Raw genomic sequence first — 13,639 nt, 5'->3', positions numbered from 1 at the left:
CAGTAATTTAGTAGTCTGTATCGTGGAGCATTTCTTTGTCTCCCACGGCCTCTAAAGACGTCCATCCTGTAAGTATCTCAAGAAATCAAAGTGTGAAAGAGTAAAAATTAAATAAAATGAAATAAACCAAATAAAATGAATAGAACAACAAGCCTATCGCGACGTTTCGGTATTTATAATACCTTCTTCAGGCAGGCTTGTTGTAAATATGGACAAAGAATAAAAGAAAAAGAAGATATATTATATATTTATACAATAATATCATATTCTATAATATATATCATATATTTCTCTAATAAATTGGTTTTAAATAAGTTCGTTTTTTGAATTGCAATACTGTAGCGCGATCTTCGTTTCAGCATGTTCAGCTAGTGAAGTGTGAATGGGTGGGCGCACGCTGTAAAGGCGGTAAACTCGAGGGAATTACGAACATTTATTTGCCCATGTGAATGAGCCACCAAAAACACAGACGTCAGGGGGTCATTTCTTAATTACAGAGGTCCAGGGGTAATACAAATCCCGTGCGAATAGGGCTATAGACAGTAAAAGAAATGGACACAGCGACCCCATTGGATTCAACGGAGAAAAGTTAAGTCAATTAGAAGCACTCACTTCCTGATGGCTGAGCGAACTGTGCAGACTCAAACTGAGCTTGACGACGTATATCTGACGTGAGCAACCCGTCTGTCTTCTAGTAGCTGTGCCACGAGAAATCTGAATCATTCCCTTCCGAATCTTGCAGAGACGGAGAGTGTGAGTAGGAGGTGTCCATGAGCTAGGAGCAGGAGCAACTTTTGCTAAGTATTCATGAATTTATCAGACTTTATGCCTCCACGTCCCCCCGATTGCCCGCGAGCTTCTCCTCCTGTCCATACGGTAATTTCTCTACTGTGCGACAGAGCAACATGACATCATGACTTTGCGTAAACATACACGCCACTTTCAAGTCAAAAGTGGCGTGTTATCTATACGCATTTTGAGCTATCCGCGTGTATGATCACGCCGAAACGAACCGTCATCTTCCGCGTGTATGTCTACGCCAATGTCCGAGCGAAACGGAGCAAAATGTACGTGAAATAATCATGTTAGTCCCCTTTGGAAAACGTGTAGATGTCACAGTTTAACAGCCTCAGACGTGAATCTTACACGTACCATTATCCCCGGATGTTTGCTAATCCTAACGTTACCCCTAAATCTAATCATAACCATTTCTTAAAACTATAGGCTACAATTATAAAGAAAAACAACAGACAGACAAGTATAATCACAATAATTTATTTAATGAGAAAATGTCAAAATCGGTACCAAGTTCAAGTTCAAGTTCAAGTTTGTTTATTTCTAGAGCACATTTACTTCCGGTTTTTGGCCGACCAAAGTGCTGTACAATAATCACGACAAAATACATAATGAACCAACAACATCACTATCAACAGTCAATTATGGTGCATTAAATGATAATTTCAAGTAAATTACACGTTAAAAGCTAATCCAAACAAATATGTTTTTAGTGCTGTTTTAAACTCTGACAAAGTGGAAGCCTTTTTAAGTTGAATAGGAAGATTGTTCCATAGAGTGGGGCCCACCACTTCGAAAGCTCTATTTCCCCTCTTTTTCAAGCGGGTTCTAGGAATACGAAGGAGGGATTTGTTTCCTGATCTCAGTTCTCGATTTGAAGTATATGGGTGGAGTAAATCCGATAAGTAAGATGGTGCAAGATTATTTAAGGATTTGTAGACTAGCAATAAAATTTTATAGTTGATTCTATATTGAACCGGTAACCAGTGAAGTGATCTCAAAAGCGGTGTCACATGATCAAACTTTTTGCCTCCTTTCAAAAAACGTGCTGTTGCATTCTGAACAACTTGTAATCTTGAGATTTGATTCTTAGAAATCCCATAATAAAGAGAGTTGCAATAATCTAGCATGGATGTTATAATGAGCGTTTGATATTACTGCCGTAACCATAGTAACCTGTCGCTTCTTGAGGGAGGGCGCAATTTTTGAATTTGAATTCACAACAAGCGCGGGGTTTGACGTTTACGGTCAAGATGACGATTACTGGATAAAGGGCTGAGTTTGGATCTTTTTCTTGCAAATATGGATTCTGAAGGTTTGGATTACATCAAGCTAATAAAATTGGTGTATTTTGTGAATCGATGTTGTGTTGTAAGGTTAGTATATTATGGTTCTATTCACCTTATTCCGCCCCGCCCACTTTTAATACTTCGCGCATCCGCATTTTGTCATCCGACTTCCGCTAAACTGACACGGCACATCCGGTAGCTATTTCAGTAGTTAGAAGATTGTTTATAGTTAGCCAAAACTTTATCAAAATGACAAATAACGTTAATACCGTAAATGTTTTAAATTGGGAGCACGGAGAAAACTTCGTACGACGATCAGTTGGTCTCACATTGTCTCATCCATCGTCATTGTTAACGTGGCCAGAGGTAACGTTAACCTATGGGAATATTTAACTACGTCCGGTCAGGAGTTGATGGAGCAGCAATGAAAAATTATTTGTAAATAAGAAGGAATGAGAATATTTAGGGTTAAGGATAGGAGATTAGGTAATTGGTTAAATATGAATGATTAAATAAGTTGTATAAAATCAGCTGTAAGAAGTGTTTGATGTTTTCAGGAAGCTAGAGACACCTTCTGCTGACCTTCATGTAGATACATTTCACCATTTACATTTCATAAGTAATAAACCAAGATGGTATTCATTTGCAAACTTGACGTGACTTATTCCTTCTAACTAGAAGAATCATTTAAGTTTTAAGGGGAATCTACAGAGCTCACATTATATGGTTTAATAATAAATGACTGACAGGTAAAATATGGGCACACTGTAAAGGTTTATAAAAACAACTATTCATAACAGGTAACATCTGCTCACACTGTAAAGGTTTATAAAAACAACTATTCATAACAGGTAACATCTGCTCACACTGTAAAGGTTTATAAAAACAACTATTCATAACAGGTAACATCTGCTCACACTGTAAAGGTTTATAAAAACAACTATTCATAACAGGTAACATCTGCTCACACTGTAAAGGTTTATAAAAACAACTATTCATAACAGGTAATATCTGCTCACACTGTAAAGGTTTATAAAAACAACTATTCATAACAGGTAACATCTGCTCACACTGTAAAGGTTTATAAAAATAACTATTCATAACAGGTAAAATCTGTTTTACAAGATTCAGAAGAAGGACAAGTTTCCCCTTCCTTTCATAGAGGAGATCGGTAATGGTGAAGCCTCTGTCTGCCATTACTTCATTGCCTGGAAGAAGTTATTAAGTGCACGATATTGAAGAAAAATGCGATATGCGATAATAACTCATTAAACAATGCGATATTCGATATGTGATACGATAATGCTTAAAGTATATAAAATTAACTTAAATTAGATTTAAAATTATATAACCTACATATGTGTTTCACATTCTTTTTGTAACAAGAAAACATCCCTTCAACTTGTGAAAGTGAACATCAGTGTTTTACTGTATATAAGAAGTGTTATTTTAACATCAGTGTAAACCACAGGGTTCAGGTTATCCTACATTAGGTCTATTTAACAACAGAAACTGAATAATCAAATGTAAAAGTAAAACACTGCTTAGTTTTTCACTGTATGAATTATATAAACTGATTAAAGCTTATTAAAGCTAAAAAAAAATTATGCATATTGCGATATATACATTTGCGATATTTTGATATATTGTGCTCTACATGTTGTGTTTGGAAACTGCTCTCTGAAACACTTCTCCATGATGTCAAGCCAACGCAAAATCACCTTCCTTACAGTGGACTGAGAAACACCAAACCTTTCAGCAAGATCACCCTGCAATAAATTAAAGGGTTAGTTCACCCAAAAATGAAAATTCTGTCAGTAATTACTCACCCTCATGTTGTTCCAACCCCGTAAGACCTTCGTTCATCTTCGGAACACAAATTGAGGGAAAAAAAATGGAGGAGTGAGACAGCTCTCAGTTTAATCAAAAATATCTTAATTTGTGTTCCGAAAATGAACAAAGGTCTTACGGGGTTGGAACAACATGAGGGTGAGTAATTACTGACAGAATTTTCATTTTTGGGTGAACTAACCCTTTAAGACGCCGCTTCATCAGAGTCATCAGGAGCTGATCCCAAGTGTGTAGCTGAAAGCTGTTGGTGTATGAACTGGTAAGGTGCTCGGCAACTGAATGGAACGCATCCAATGTCGACCCTGTGTAGAGCTGACAATGGTGGTTGTTTCTCAGCAGAGTTATGTACTATGGCACTGGCTCAACGCATTGTGTTCCCATTTCAGATGTAGGTGGCTTCAGGTTGAGTTGAGATTTTGGAGCGTAGTTGTGGTCAGAGACAGATGGATCCTCCCATTGTGTTTCTGCATCACAGGTCTGGGGCATGTGGTTGTGATCATCCTCACAGTTGTCCACTGCAACACTGACGCTCATCGATGTTCTATGGAAGTAACCATAAACATTTTGACATTAATACTTAAAATAGATCATGAGAATGAATTTATGATGGCACTCATACTTAGAACAGTGTGAAAAGGAGAGATGCATTAAAAACGAGACACACAATCGTGAATATTCATTCACTCTTTATTTCAGACCCTTAGGTCCATATCACAAAGTAAACGAAATATAAGAAATATGACATATAGGTGTCATGTTTGGCTACACCAAAATATGACATATATCACCTATATGTCATATTTCTTACATTTCGTTTACTTTGTGAAATGGACCTAAGGGTCTGTAATAAAGAATGAATGAATATTCACGATAGTACAATATATTATGGTACATTACAGTCTTACAATAGCTCACATTATTCCTGTAAGGAGGCCAGCTAGCTACATCTCTAACTCAGATATTGATATTGACCTACGTAGAGTAAGGAGATTGTGTGTCTCGTTTTTAATGCATCTCTCCTTTTCACCAATGGTAATCATGCAAGATTCGTTGTATTTTGTGAACGGCTCGTTACTAATCTTAAATGTATTCATAGAACGGACTTCATCTAACGTTAGGCTAACAAGCACATAGATAGGTAAGTTAGGGAACAACAGTTAGGTAAGTTAACGTTAGCTTACCTGAATCTGACAACCTGTTCAGCACCCGTCGGGACTTCTTTACCAGAACATCGTAGCCGAGCCTTTACTCTGGGTAAGGGTGTTCGTTCGTCAGTCTGCTCCCCGTCCATAAAATGGTACGAACACACATAAGAGCGCTTGGGTGAGCACTTCAAGTTTAGCGCCTTCCGCCACTGCCTCAGGTGCTCCTCCTCGTCGTCTTGAGGTGGTGGTGGGTGTAAATCATAAAGTACACCACAACAATCCGATCGCTTTACATTGTGTTCGTAACACCGTTGGTTAAATTGTTCTATCCTCTTAATCCAATTGTTATGGCAGCCCCTAACTGAGCATATAATACTTAACATATTTTACTGTTACAACTATAGAATTACGCTAGAAACTAGCGTAGGTCCTTTCAGCCGGAAGTTGAAGTCCCGCTCAGCCGGAAGTAAGATGACAAAATGAGCGTAATGGCGTCGCCCTTGTTGTCATGGAAAATAAGGTGAATAGGAACCATAAATAAATTATTGTGATTATACTCGTCTGTCTGTTGTTTTTCTTTATAATTGTTGCCTAGGTAGTTTTAAGAAATGGTTATGGTTAGGTTTAGGGGTAGGGGTAGGATTCGTGGCTCAAACTATCTTTTAATGCCATATTGTTCATAAAAATGCCATTTTCCTACATATCTGTCCATTACGTTTGATCATTTTAATATTGTCCATAAAATGGGTATGTTTAGGTGTGGGAAGATTAACCCCAGTGACGGGTAGGTTTAGGGACTTTTAGGGAGTTGGGGTAGGTCATATCTATACAGACTAAGTAATGTAACGGTAAGTCAACGGCGTTGATAAACACGCTGAAAAGCGATTATGCGTGTTGATAGCACGCCAAAAATGGAAATCGAATTGGCGTGTCATACATACGCCATTTCATGAGATCAGTCTGGACAGAGAGTCGCGTGGTTATGACGCAATCGTTAGCCTATTTTTACAAAAACTGCTTCTACGGGGGCCATAACGTAAGATACAAGGTAATGGAGCCTTTTATACATTTTCGTGTTTCTTTAGAAATAAATAATGGACAAATGGAGTCTTTAAACGCCTCAGATGTAAAGTGACAGATTGATTACCCCCTTGAGCGTCACAGTACATTTCCCTGTTGAAGCCCAGCGTCCATTGACTTCAACAGGTTTTTTCAGTGCTTCAAAACTAGACGGTCATTGGATAAATGCTGCGATTATGTCCCGCCCACGGACGCTCAGCGTCTCTGGAGTGAATGGAGGAGTGGGCTGGCCTGGACTCCGGGCTTCTGCGTGATCATTGGAGGGTCTGTCGAAAGGCTGCATCTCCTTTTGTTTGACAGTGATTTCATACAATAAAAAGTCGCTGACGCTGAAGCTATTCGAGCTCAGTCCCATCGTGGATTTTGCTTGTCGAAATTGCTAGCCAATTTTCATAATACATTTTACACAATTATACATTTATATCTTTATTATTATATTATTACTTATTACAGTTTTTTTTATTCGCTTTGGTACTATTTATTTTCACAAGTTAGGTGTACATTTTCAAAACTCCTAGTGCTAATATCACAACAGATCATCAAAAGTGCACTTTTTTCAAACATTTCATTATGTTTTCAATTGTGTAAGTACAATACACAAAATCACAAAGTATCCTTTTCACAACACAAAATAAGTGTTTCGTCTATAGAAATGTTTCATTCACAGTAACTGCCTTTCATAAAGCATCTCTTCTTGTTCAGTTTACTACATTTGTCTATGATTTAATCTAACTGATCTTACAGTTCTCTTACGAGAGGTTCTCTCGTACTGCGTAATATCTTACGCTATGGGGAAATCTCTTTTCCGCGAGATATTGAAGCCAAAAATTATCCTTAATTTTGGAATAATGTAAAACGCGTTGCGGCAGCACACAGACATAGGCGAAACAGCTCGCGCGCCTATTGGCTGCTCTGCGGCAACTGCAGCAGCCTATCGGAAGGCCCCGTCGTGACGTTAGCTCAAATGAGGGCGCTTCGCGCCCACTGCGTCACGTCCCGCCGAAACGGGCGTGGCCTTGGGCTATAAATATAGCTCGAGAGGGTGGTATAGCTGATTTTCATCTCTTCAGCGGAGCTCACGCATCGCTGGATCCAGAGAGAAGAAGCCGCACCGTCGAGAAAGCCTTTCAGCGGGACGAGCCTTGCATCGAAGCCGCTGGCCGAGCCGCCTTCTGCCGCCATTCCTGCTGCGCTATCCGGCGCACTATATCCTTTTCATATAAGTGTGTCTTCGCAGCCGCGACACACACTCTCTCTCTCTAAAAGAGCTCGAGCGTCTTTTTTAAGATGTCTCGCACCTTCTGTGGCTCGTGCCGAGCCCCACTCAGCGACGGGGACCGCCATGTCATCTGCGTTTCCTGCCTGGGTGAAGGACATGCAGCTCTCGCTCTCGCTGACAGCGGATGCCCTCACTGCGAGCTACTGCCTATGGCGACTCTGAGGACTCGCCTGGCATCCTTCCACGAGACTGCACTCCCGCCCGCTGTGGTACCGCGCCGTAAAAAGCGCCGTGCTCAGCGGGTCCCGGAGCCTCCTCCAACCGATACAAGCTCGCCGGTTCGCCCGCCAGCTTCACCGCCCGCTTCACCTGAGTCTATTACTCCCGGACAACGGCTGCCGTCTGCCGCCGCTTCCGTTGTGGATGACACTGAAGAAGTGGCGATTGTAGAGGAGGACAGCTGCTCTATCCTGGCGTCGGGCAGTGAGGATTGGTCGGAAAATAAAATGAAAATAAAATGAAATTCTCTGTGGAAAATAAAATGAAATACAGTACAGTACAGTCGGACGAACAGTGGCACAGTGCTCATTCAGTAAATGCATAGCTAAACAAAAGTGTTTTGAGTCTTGATTTGAATGTGACCACTGTAGGAGCACATCTGATCTCTTCTGGAAGCTGGTTCCAGCTGCGGCTGGCATAATAGCTAAAAGCAGACTCACCATGCTTAGAGTGAACCCTTGGTATTTCTAGCTGATATGATCCTAATGATCCGAGTGATCTGTTGGGTTTATATTCAGTGAGCATATCTGCAATGTATTGAGGTCCTAGGCCATTGAATAATTTATATACCAGTAATAATACTTTGAAATCAATCCTAAATCTAACTGGGAGCCAGTGTAAAGACCTGAGGACTGGTGTGATATGTTCATATTTTCTGATTCTGCTCAGAATCCTGGCGGCAGCGTTCTGTATGAGCTGCAACTGTCTTATGGTCTTTTTGGGAAGGCCAGTGAGGAGTCCATTACAATAATCCACCCTGCTGGTGATGAAAGCATGCACAAGTTTCTCTAAGTCTTGTCTGGAAACAAAGCATCTAATTCTTGCAATATATTTTAGATGATAGTATGCTGATTTAGTTATTGCTTTGACATGACTACTGAAACTAAGGTCTGACTCTAGTGTCACACCAAGATTCCTGACTTGATTTTTAGTTGTTTGACCCCTGGTATGCGTTCACCTTGAGAACTTCATCTTTGTTTCCAAACGCAATGACTTCAGTTTTATCTTTGTTTAACTGAAGAAAGTTTTGGCACATCCAACTGTTGACTTCATCAATGCATTGGCACAGGGAGTCAATTGGGCTGTAATCGTTAGGCGATAGGGCTAAGTACAGCTGTGTGTCGTCTGCATAGCTGTGGAAAGCAATTTGGTTCTTTCTCATTATTTGGCTAATTGGGAGCATATACAGGTTGAACAGGAGTGGCGCAAGAATTGAGCCTTGAGGGACTCCACATGTCATGGATGTCCACTCAGACTTATGGTCTCCTATACTCACATAATAACCTCTCCCATCTAAGTACTATCCCAGAAAGCCCCACCCAGTTTTCCAGCCTGTCAAGAAGTATGTTATGATCGACAGTGTCAAATGCAGCACTGAGGTCGAGTAGTACCAGCACTGATAATTTGCCTGAATCAGTATTAAAGCGAATATCGTTTATTATCTTTATGAGCGCTGTCTCTGTGCTGTGATGCGGTCGGAAACCAGATTGAAAATTGTCAAAGTATCCATTCGAGCTTAAGAATTTGTTCAGCTGATTGAAGATAACTTTTTCTATGATCTTGCCTATGAAAGGAAGATTTGAGATCGGTCTATAGTTGCTTAATATGGTCTTATCCAGATTGTTCTTTTTCAGGAGGGGCTTGACAACTGCAGTTTTCAGGGAGTTTGGAAAACTCCCAGAGAGAAGTGAGGCATTTACCACTTCTAGAAGATCTGCTTCTAAACTGTTTAACACACTTTTGAAAAAAGATGTGGGAAGTGTGTCAAGAGCGCATGTTGATGTTTTAAGGTGCTGTACGGTTTCTACCAAAATTTTGCCATCAATTTGATTGAAATCAGACAAAGTTACTACTTTTTCAGGTGGTCTGATCTGTCTGACCCCAGCGCAACTCAATGATGTGCTGATCACCTGTCTGATATTATTGATTTTGTCAGAGAAGAAAGAAGCAAACTCACTGCACTTGCTGTTTGAGAGCATTTCACTGGGAATCTGGCTTGGGGGGTTTGTCAGTCTCTCTACAGTAGCAAAAAGAGTGCGTGTGTTGTTTAAATTGCAGTTTATAATATTTGAGAAGAAAGTCTGTCTAGCTTTGCCTAGTTCCATATTGAAAGCATGAAGGCTGTCTTTGTAGATGTTATAATGGACTACAGGTTGTACAGGCTGTCTGCCTCGCTGCCTGCTGTGAGTTTGTCTGCTTCGGTGCTGTAAGCTCCGTATTAGCCTCGTATAGCCTCGTATTTCCTTGTTTTGAACCATCATTTACTACAATTTCTAGTTGTTTATACTACTACTAAATACAGCTTACCCAACATCGCTGGCTTCCGTTACAACACGCTAGTAATTCGCTAGCCTGTTATCACGCCACCCGTGCGCTTTGCTATTTTTATTTATCTATTTTCTCTCGCGCCTTTGAGTTCATAAAAGCTCAGGTGAGTAAGAAACACTCAACAAACACGGTGAGTAATGTCTTGTCCTGTTATTATCATGCGTTGCGTCTGAATGTGTTGTTGTTTTTTGAGCTCTATCGATTTGATTTATAATTCTTGATTTTTCTCTTTAAACTCGCTTACAACGAAGATTTTCTACTTTTCCTCACTGAAGAAGCACTGCTCAAACCTCATTGTTACAACGCGGACTGTTGAGCAGATGCGTCTCAAGCCTATTAGTGATCCAACGCTGCATACTCTTAAAGGTTACGTCCGTGGATCACGGCTGAACGCGTCTTCTCCACACTCACTTATAAACAATTTTTTTTTTTTTTTTTTCGCCTATCGTGCGTCTACTCTACACCCCTACCACTAAAAAAAACCTAAAAAACCTCATAGTTACGACGCGGACTGTTGAGCAGACGCGTCTCAAGCCTATTAGTGATCCAACGCTGCATACTCTTAAAGGTTACGTCCGTGGATCACGGCTGAACGCGTCTTCTCCACACTCACTTACAAACAAACAAACTTATAATATAAATTAGTATTAATATTGATAGCATCACTGGTAGCTTCGTTGCTAACTCACTGTCCATCTGTTAAAATGGCGAATATATCAGATGTAAGTAGTCTACCGTTTGGTGCAGGTGAGGACACATTTGAGCTGCACGCACTGCAGTCTGAGCTGGAAGCTGTTGAGAAACAGATCCACAACCTTTTATTGAGACAGGCCGAGCTGAGAGACCGGTGTTTGGCTCTAGAAACATCACGCGCCGATGCACACAAATCAGTGTTTAACGTTACTAACCCGCTGACTCCGACCGCGTCTACTCCGTGCGTTCCTCAGCATCGGTCGCAATCAGCCATGGTCTCGTTCACTCCGGCTCCAACACGCCACCACGAATCCTGGGTGGTTCCGCAGCGGAAGACGCGAGTCAGGTTTAGACCAAGACTTTCTCCGACCCTCCCGGTTTTCGAGTTATCCACACAAAACCGCTTCTCCCCTCTACGCGAAACAGAACACGATGCTGTGATCATCGGCGATTCCATCGTTCGGCACGTACACGCTACGTTAGGTAAAAGTAAGGTGCAAAGTCACTGCTTTCCTGGTGCTCGTGTTTCTGAAATCGCTGCTCGCGTTCCCGAGATCCTGAACGGTGACGAGCGCGTCGGAACTGTGGTCCTGCACGCGGGAGTGAACGACATCAGGCTGCGCCAGACGGAGATTCTGAAGAAAGACTTCAGGAATCTATTCGATACGGTACGCAGCACATCGCCTGAAACAACGATCATTGTGTCAGGACCGCTTCCCACGTACCGACTAGGGCATGAAAAGTTCAGCAGATTATTTGCGCTAAATGAATGGTTAATGTCATGGTGCAATGAGCAGAAACTGCTCTTTGTAAATAATTGGAATCTGTTTTGGGAGCGTCCTAGGCTTTTCCGTGCTGATGGCTTACACCCAAGCAGATTCGGAGCGGCTCTTCTGTCAGATAACATCTCCAAAATGTTAAATACCCTTTGACTAGTAACCAAAAGTCCAAATCATAGTCTCTGCTGCACCAATTCAACTGATATAAATACTAGTGTAGAACATTGCATAGAAACCGTGTCTATTCCTCGTTTAGTGAGATCAAATAATAAATCTAATGCAGGATCTAGGAAAAATCGAATTGTTATTAAAACAGAAAATGTTGCTATTAGTAAACAAAAACTATTTCTAAAGCTAGGTCTTCTAAACATTAGATCACTCACACCTAAGGCAGTTATTGTAAATGAAATAGTCACAGATAATAGCTTCGATGTACTTTGCCTTACTGAAACCTGGCTTAAACCAAATGATTATTTCGGTATTAATGAGTCTACTCCTCCTGGATACTGTTATAAGCATGAGCCCCGTCTGATTGGTCGTGGCGGAGGTGTTGCAACCATTTATAAAGATATTCTAAATGTTACTCAGAAAACGGGTTATACGTTTATTTCATTTGAAGTACTTGTACTAAATGTTACGCTCTTAGATGTTAGAAAAACATCCCTATTATCTCTAGCCTTGGCTACCGTATATAGACCGCCAGGGCCTTACGCTGATTTCCTAAAAGAGTTTGCAGATTTTCTCTCAGACCTATTAGTCAATGTCGATAAAGCATTAATTGTTGGAGATTTTAACATACACGTAGATAATCCAAATGATGCGTTAGGAGCTGCGTTTACAGATTTATTAAATTCATTTGGGGTCAAGCAAAACGTCACCGGACCAACACATCGTCTTAATCATACACTCGATTTAATTTTATCACATGGAACCGATCCAACCGATATAGATACCATTCCACAAAGTGATGAAGTCACTGATCACTACATGGTAACTTGCATATTACGTACTGCTGTAATATGTCATGCGGCGTCGCGTTATCAACCAGGCAGAACAATCCTTCCATCCACCATAGATAATTTCTCAAATTGCTTATCTAATCTGTCTCAGCTGCCGCCTGAACCCAAACAAACAGATGAACTAGAAGAACTAACTAGCACTATGAGCACCATTCTCCCTAGAACATTGGATGTGGTTGCACCTATTAAATTAAAAAAGGTCAGAGAGAAAAATAAAGCACCATGGTATAACAATACTACGCATGTTTTAAAGAGAGAAACCCGTATTTTAGAGCGTAAATGGAAACAAACTAATTTAGAGGTCTTTAGAATCGCGTGGAAAGACAGTATGTCACGTTATAAAAAGGCCCTAAAAGCGGCCAGGGCTGAGCACCTCCGCAAACTAATAGAAAACAACCAAAATAATCCAAGGTTTTTATTTAACACCGTGGCTAAACTAACAAATAAACAGACGTCACCCGAACAAAATATCCCGTTACAGTTCAGTAGTAATGATTTCATGAACTTCTTCACTGAGAAAATAGAAAGCATCAGAACCACAATTGTAAACGTTCAATCTTCAATCGCGCCTTATAATTCAGCTTCAATTATCACCCCGCAAGAACAATTACAGTGCTTTACAACTATAGAACAAAAAGAGTTAAATAAACTTATCACTTCATCTAAAACAACATCATGTTTATTAGATCCTATACCAACTAAACTACTGAAAGAAGTGTTACCTGTAGTGGAAGAGCCTCTCCTCAATATTATTAACTCGTCTTTATCTCTAGGTCATGTTCCAAGAACATTTAAACTGGCAGTTATAAAACCTCTCATTAAGAAACCGCAATTAGATCATAATAATCTAGCAAATTATAGACCCATTTCAAATCTTCCATTTATGTCTAAAATATTAGAAAAAGTGGTGTCCGCTCAACTGGGCTCTTTCTTGCAACAAAATGATATCTATGAAAAGTTTCAGTCTGGATTCAGACCGCATCATAGCACTGAAACTGCGCTCGTTAAAATCACAAATGATTTACTTTTAGCTTCTGACCAAGGCTGTATCTCAATACTAGTTTTACTTGATCTTAGTGCTGCGTTCGATACTATAGATCACACAATACTCTTAGATCGACTACAAAATTATACTGGTGTTCAAGGACAAGCACTAAGCTGG

General features: G+C 40.4%; 1 long non-coding RNA gene across 1 annotated transcript; it reads right to left on the bottom strand.

Moving 5' to 3' along the window:
- Nucleotides 1–2,884: 2,884 nt before the first annotated feature.
- LOC309502057 lies at nucleotides 2,885–6,044 on the bottom strand. The gene is made up of 2 exons (XR_014207108.1): nucleotides 5,117–6,044; nucleotides 2,885–4,476 (listed from the first exon to the last, which is right to left on the bottom strand). It is a non-coding gene; the product is annotated as an uncharacterized lncRNA (long non-coding RNA).
- Nucleotides 6,045–13,639: the final 7,595 nt, after the last annotated feature.

This window comes from Leuciscus leuciscus (assembly GCF_965113295.1).
Source record: "Leuciscus leuciscus genome assembly, chromosome: 6".
NCBI classification, from domain to species: Eukaryota; Metazoa; Chordata; class Actinopteri; order Cypriniformes; family Leuciscidae; genus Leuciscus; species Leuciscus leuciscus.
Note: the sequence above shows the minus strand (reverse complement) of the source record. Positions and strands in the feature narration are given on the sequence as shown.